The sequence below is a fragment of the Periplaneta americana genome, chromosome 8 (assembly GCF_040183065.1).
Source record: "Periplaneta americana isolate PAMFEO1 chromosome 8, P.americana_PAMFEO1_priV1, whole genome shotgun sequence".
Taxonomy (NCBI): Eukaryota; Metazoa; Arthropoda; class Insecta; order Blattodea; family Blattidae; genus Periplaneta; species Periplaneta americana.
In genome coordinates this window covers 133,455,884-133,461,883 of record NC_091124.1, presented here as the reverse complement: position 1 = coordinate 133,461,883, position 6,000 = coordinate 133,455,884, and the positions used below count along the sequence as shown (strand labels likewise).

The window sequence follows — 6,000 nt, the reverse complement described above, 5'->3', positions numbered from 1 at the left end:
TATTTGTTGAGCAAAATTTGAAAAACGCAATGATATTTCAATAAATGTGTTTGCACTTGACGAGAATGATTATGTATTTCCTCTCAGGATGTGCGAAATGGAATTACCAAATCATAGGGCTTTGTTATACATTAGTAATGATTGAGAGTTGTGGATTTGAAATACACAAGTTCATTATATGTTTATACGACGAATGGTATAAAACCAGAGGATATGGAAGCGTGATTGAGAGTCATGAATATCACAATTGTGTGAATGTTAATGATTAAACTGAACCTAGTCATTGTGGATTGAGGATGGGGATGTGCTTGGCAAAAGAAAATAGTAACAAAATAACATTATGTGTATATATGATTCATAAAAAAATAACATGTAGTGAGTATTCAAATACATTTTCAGTTAGTGAATTCCAGGACAATCCATTTCTTCCAAATTATACACATAACTGGTGATAAATTGTTCCGAGAATTCTTTCTTCTCCACACCCTTTGTATAAATACACTGAATCAGCATCATTGTAATTAACATAACCAATACGATTAGTTTCACGGCGTCAAGTGACGGGGTGGTTTCAGCACAAAACAGCATCCTTGCTGTAAATTCCCGTGGAGACGGCGAATTCTTTTAAAATACAGTTGTTTAACCAAGCTTGTTGGAAACCTTGTACGTCAGTTATCATAATGGATGTCCTGAAACAAAATAAAAGCGGTGTAGCATGATACCTATTGTAAATTGTATAATGTCACAGAAATGAAAAAGTAAACACATATACTTACATTTTTAAACATATGATATGAGTAAAAGCACTTTATACATAATCCAATAAGACACTTTGAACATTGTGTTCCAACAATGCTCTTACACCCTTTTTGAGCACATCTCTTCCTCCCTTTCAATGGGATATATTGAACCCAATGATTTATACACTCATATCGACATACTCCATCATATGTAATTGGGGAAGAAGTTAGTTGCACACCCAGTTTCTCTATCCCCATCATTGCAACTGATGCGAAAATGAAATTCTTGTTACATATAGGTCACATTTTCGACAAATTGTTACATATAGGTCACATTTTCAACATATTGATATATATAGGTCACATTTTCGACAAGTTGTTGCATACATGTCACATTTTCAACATTTTGTTATATATAGGTCACATTTTCGACAGGTTGTTGCATACATGTCACATTTTCAACATATTGTTACATATAGGTCACATTTTCGACAAGTTGTTACATATAGGTCACATTGCAACATATTGATATATATAGGTCACATTTTCGACAAGTTGTTGCATACATGTCACATTTTCAACACATTGTTACATATAGGTCACATTTTCGACAAGTTGTTCATACATGTCACATTTTCAACATATTGTTACATATAGGTCACATTTTCGACAAGTTGTTACATATAGGTCACATTTTCAACATATTGTTACATATAGGTCACATTTTCGACAAGATGTTGCATATATGTCACATTTTCAACATATTGTTGCATATAGGTCACATTTTCGACAAGTTGTTGCATACATGTCACATTTGAACATATTGTTACATATAGGACACATTTTCGATAAAGCGTCGTAAAATAATCTACTAAAATAAATAAAATTGAATCTCCTGGCGGAGAGAATTTTTCTCCGCTCCACCGATCCTTCATCATATGATAACGCAGAATTCCTGCACGGAAATATTTCGGTACATCGCAATAATATGATATGCGTATATAATCACATAGTGATTTAAGACGGCACTCATTCCGTCGGATCCCGGCCACTTAGTCACTTATAACGAGTGCACCTCTGCACATTAGTATGTTGGACATTGTGTCACTGTCACACATCTGTGACACAGTGCATGAGGATTGGCCACTAAAGGGAAACTAAGAGGTGGAGCTTAAACTGAGAGGATTGAATCCGGCTTTGGAATTGGAATCCGGTGTGGCTTAGTGGATAGAGCGTCAGCAGTTAGAGCTAATAACCCGGGTTCGAATCCCAGTGCCGGAAAGAATTTTTCTCCGCTCCACCGATCCTTCATCATAGAACGAAGCTTGTTTACGCCTGCCAGTCAATGTAGCTGAACTTACTCTGCCTTTTCAAAATTATCTTTAAAAAATAAGAACATTTTGTAAAAGTACCAGGATTGATTGTATTGGTCTTCAGGTTCTCCTAAACGTACCTTATATATTGGGCATTTTCAGGACGGAAATACCCACGTTAATAATTCCACTTTCCTGGAAAGCTTCATAATAAAAACCTCTCGATAATCTCATATAGTTAATTCTGATACACACAGAGTATTGATAAAATAATACGTATTAATTGCCAAAAGATCAGTACCGGTAATTATATTGTTTCTAAAATCATCAATCAATTATTCATAAAAGAATTACTTATTATTGGTATCCATTTCACAACACCTCATTCTAGTGCCGAGATCAAGAAAGCATGGGGCTCTATCTCCATGCCACCCCCCCCCCCAAGTGCTTTCATGCATGTGAAGGAGCTCTCGTTGTGGAGGATTTTCTGGGGCCCAATAGCGAAGATTTTATTTGTTCACGCAGCCCGATAAATGAAAATGAGCTTAGTCACTACTGAGCACAAAGCGCAACAGTGTCACCTGAAACATTTATCAATATAGTCTAGCAAGCATCTTGGCGGTTGAGCCAATCATGTTGCGAAGTTCCTGAGAAAACATAACTTTGTAGGGTTGGAACTTGAGGTCTATGTGTAAGATTCGTCTGACACTCCGACGAGATATTCTCAATTCCAGAGCATGTTTAATAACTGAACATCATGGAGAAATGTAACAGCGTGCATCTCCGCTGCGATATTCTCGGGAGTACAAACTTTGCGACATCTATCGGACGACTTCTGTTCGAAAGTTGAACCTTTTGTCTGAAATTTGTCACCCATAACAATATGGCTTTCTTATCAGGAATTCTTTCGTGACGACCTACTCTAGGATACGAAATTATCGTTGCGTTGCAATCACAGAGTCACCATTTTTAAATATGCTTCAACAACAAATGCACCATGTTCATCTGTCCACGCCATAATAACTGAAATGGCATGCTTTGTGCTGCTCAAAGATACAATACCACTCGAGCGAAACTATTAAGAAATATGTGCAGCGGGCAATTCAAATCGGGGGATCATTCTGTCGGATTCTGTATTTGTCCCGGAATGTAAAAAGATTAGAAGAATACAAATTTTGCTCATTGTTATAAACTTACTTTTAAAATTCCTTATTAATTTTTTTCAATAACCTGTCCAACCTATGTTCAACGTCATCGTCAACACCGCCTGTCGTTTCCTATCGGGTTAGATTGAAATAAAAACGATAATACTGTAGCATGTATTAGGTATTATACAGTACCGTAAAATGGGGTAACTTTGTACCTGCAGGGGTAACTTTGCATCATCTATGACAAACTTTTTATATAGGTCTATGGGTGTTTACGTGAACCAAATTTATCTGTTCATCACTTCCACCAATAGATTGTATATGTGTACAGTATTTTTCTACTGTTCATGATCACAGAATTTGTTTATGGTATTTCTATACCTTAACAACCGAACGTGTGCATAATTTGATTTAAATTTAGATCAAATTATTTACCTTTCATCACAGATGGTGTGCACAATCTCAAGATTAGTTATACGTGTATCTGTTCCTTATTCATCCATTTAGACTTTCTAGTTTCGCTTATGCAGCTGTTTTGTAGGCAAATGGTGTTACAGAATAATTTTCTAATCAAGGTGAATTTGAGGCTGATTGGGGTTACTTTGCACCATAACACAAATGAAGGTTTTTTAAATTTTAATTGCATTATTTTCATTTGAAGATCTCCCATGAATTTTAAAAAGGCTTACTATACTTCACACTTTGTATTACAGCTAAATTACTTGAATTTGTTTTTCTTTTTATTACATATTAAAGTCATATATGGTATCTCACTGCCAAACTTGGTAACAATCTCCAAATATGCCAAAGGAAAGTGTTGAGGAGGATACTAGACTTATCACCACGCTACGAGACTTTGGACCCGATACAATAAGTTTACTGTGCATGCACTATAGTTTGTTGACTCGCTGCAGGCAGATAGAGATGTGTTGAGGTAACAACGTTGCTATTCAGAGTAGAGTACGGTAGTATGGGGAACACACACATATGGACATTCTGAAAGTAATTATACATTACACAATGATAATGTCAAAAGAATATGAAAGTCATTTATTCTCCTGTCTTTTATAAGCATTTTTGTTTAATTATACACAGTGTTAATGGTGGAAATAAGCATGTAGCAATTTTAATTTTTTCATTTATCCTATTGTCGTCTTTAGGAAGTGCAGTTACAGTACCGAATTGCAATGTACCTACTACAAGATACATTCTCAGTGTCTCAAACGTAAATCTTTTTCGGTTATCTGCCAAAGTTTGTACTGTAGAAAGCTGCGCTCTACGTCGCATGACGTGATAGGAGCAAAACGAAAAAACCTAACATCATTGCAGTCTCTAAGACACAGTCCTTTATTCTCGGGTGACTCTATGTCCACTAATTTGCTGTTTATGTTACACAATGTTCGATATCCGTTATTTTTACATAAAATTGATTTCCACTTCTGTTTTAAACGTTCAGTAACCGGTGTACTTGGTGTCTCATTAATTCTCTGCATCATTTTCTAAATTAATTTGAGGGCTTCCGGCATCTCTTGCTGTGACTTTTCTAACCGTGTAATAGTTTCAAACACAGTTTTAAAATAGAGTTGTAAGTCTATGGAAACCAAATTATTCGTCAGAACCTTCAAATCCAGAGCGTTTTCATTTGCGTATTTGTTGGCATTCATTCTGCACTACCCCCACCCACTGTACGCTTTACCACTATACACAGTACGCCGTTATGCGGATTTCCCACTGAACTGCTCTATCGGGTCCGAAGTCTCGAAGCCTGCTTATCACTGAGGGACAAAGTTCCAAATGAAATGCTCCAAAAGATGTCAGCAATTGGTGAGGCTTGGACAGGTACCAGGGAATAAAAACAAACAGTGCTGTCATCAAGGCAGTTACAAAATCATTTAAATCCTGCAAATGAACTGAAAGGGAGGATATTATGGAATATGAATAGGAGTATGTAATTGGGAGAGTAAATCCACACAAGAATGTATCAAGAAAGGGCTTGCTTATATTCCATTCCAGAACTTGACACAAAATACAGTAGTTTTACAGTTATTCACGTGCTGTTATCTCGACTTGTCATTCGAAAGAACTGAAAATATTTTTCAAACATTTTAGAAGAATGGGATCACTTATATTGAAATTTTGTTTAGTTTTCTCAAAAAGTTTTGTCCGTGTTACTATTTATAGCAGTTTTTGAATCTGTGTTTCCATTTTTTCTGTTCCTGATACATTACATTTACTTTAACACGTGTATGGTGCAATGTAACACCAGCAGTGGCATACTTTGCACAACCCCTCTTAAAACTCTGGCGGTGTAAAGTAACCCCCAACTATGGGTAACTTTGCACCAATTTTTGGCAGATTATAAATTTAAAAAAAAAAAAACATTTATTTTCGAAGATATGACTGGCTAAATACATACCCGCATATCCCTGGAACGTATAAAATAAATGTCCATCTCAAAATTAGACATTTGAAGGCTACTTACAGATTGAAAACAAATTTTTAACTGGAAAATGGTGCAAAATTACCCCATTTTACGGTATCTTTATTCTTTACTCTGTTTAAAATTTGATTTGTTATTCATGGGATTTAAATACTGTATTATGCATTTTTCTGTGTAGGTCAGGCTGTAATGTGACATTAATCTTCCAGACTTTATCAATAATTCAAAGGAAATTTAATAATCTAGCAAAAAGGTTAGGCAGACTATATAATCCACTGAAATATATAAAACGAGGATTTCTGATGAGATAATCTGGCAACCCTGATTACGTCAGAAACTCTAAGAGAAGAAGAATGTAG

At 35.6% G+C, this 6,000-nt stretch overlaps 1 long non-coding RNA gene across 1 annotated transcript in view; it reads right to left on the bottom strand.

Annotated features, from left to right (window-relative positions):
• Positions 1-333: 333 nt before the first annotated feature.
• Positions 334-6,000, bottom strand: part of LOC138705067 (uncharacterized) — an 83,794-nt gene continuing 78,127 nt past the window's right edge. Inside the window, exon 3 of the long non-coding RNA XR_011333570.1 lies at positions 334-689. This is a non-coding gene — a long non-coding RNA (uncharacterized lncRNA). The remainder of the gene's footprint in view (positions 690-6,000) is intronic.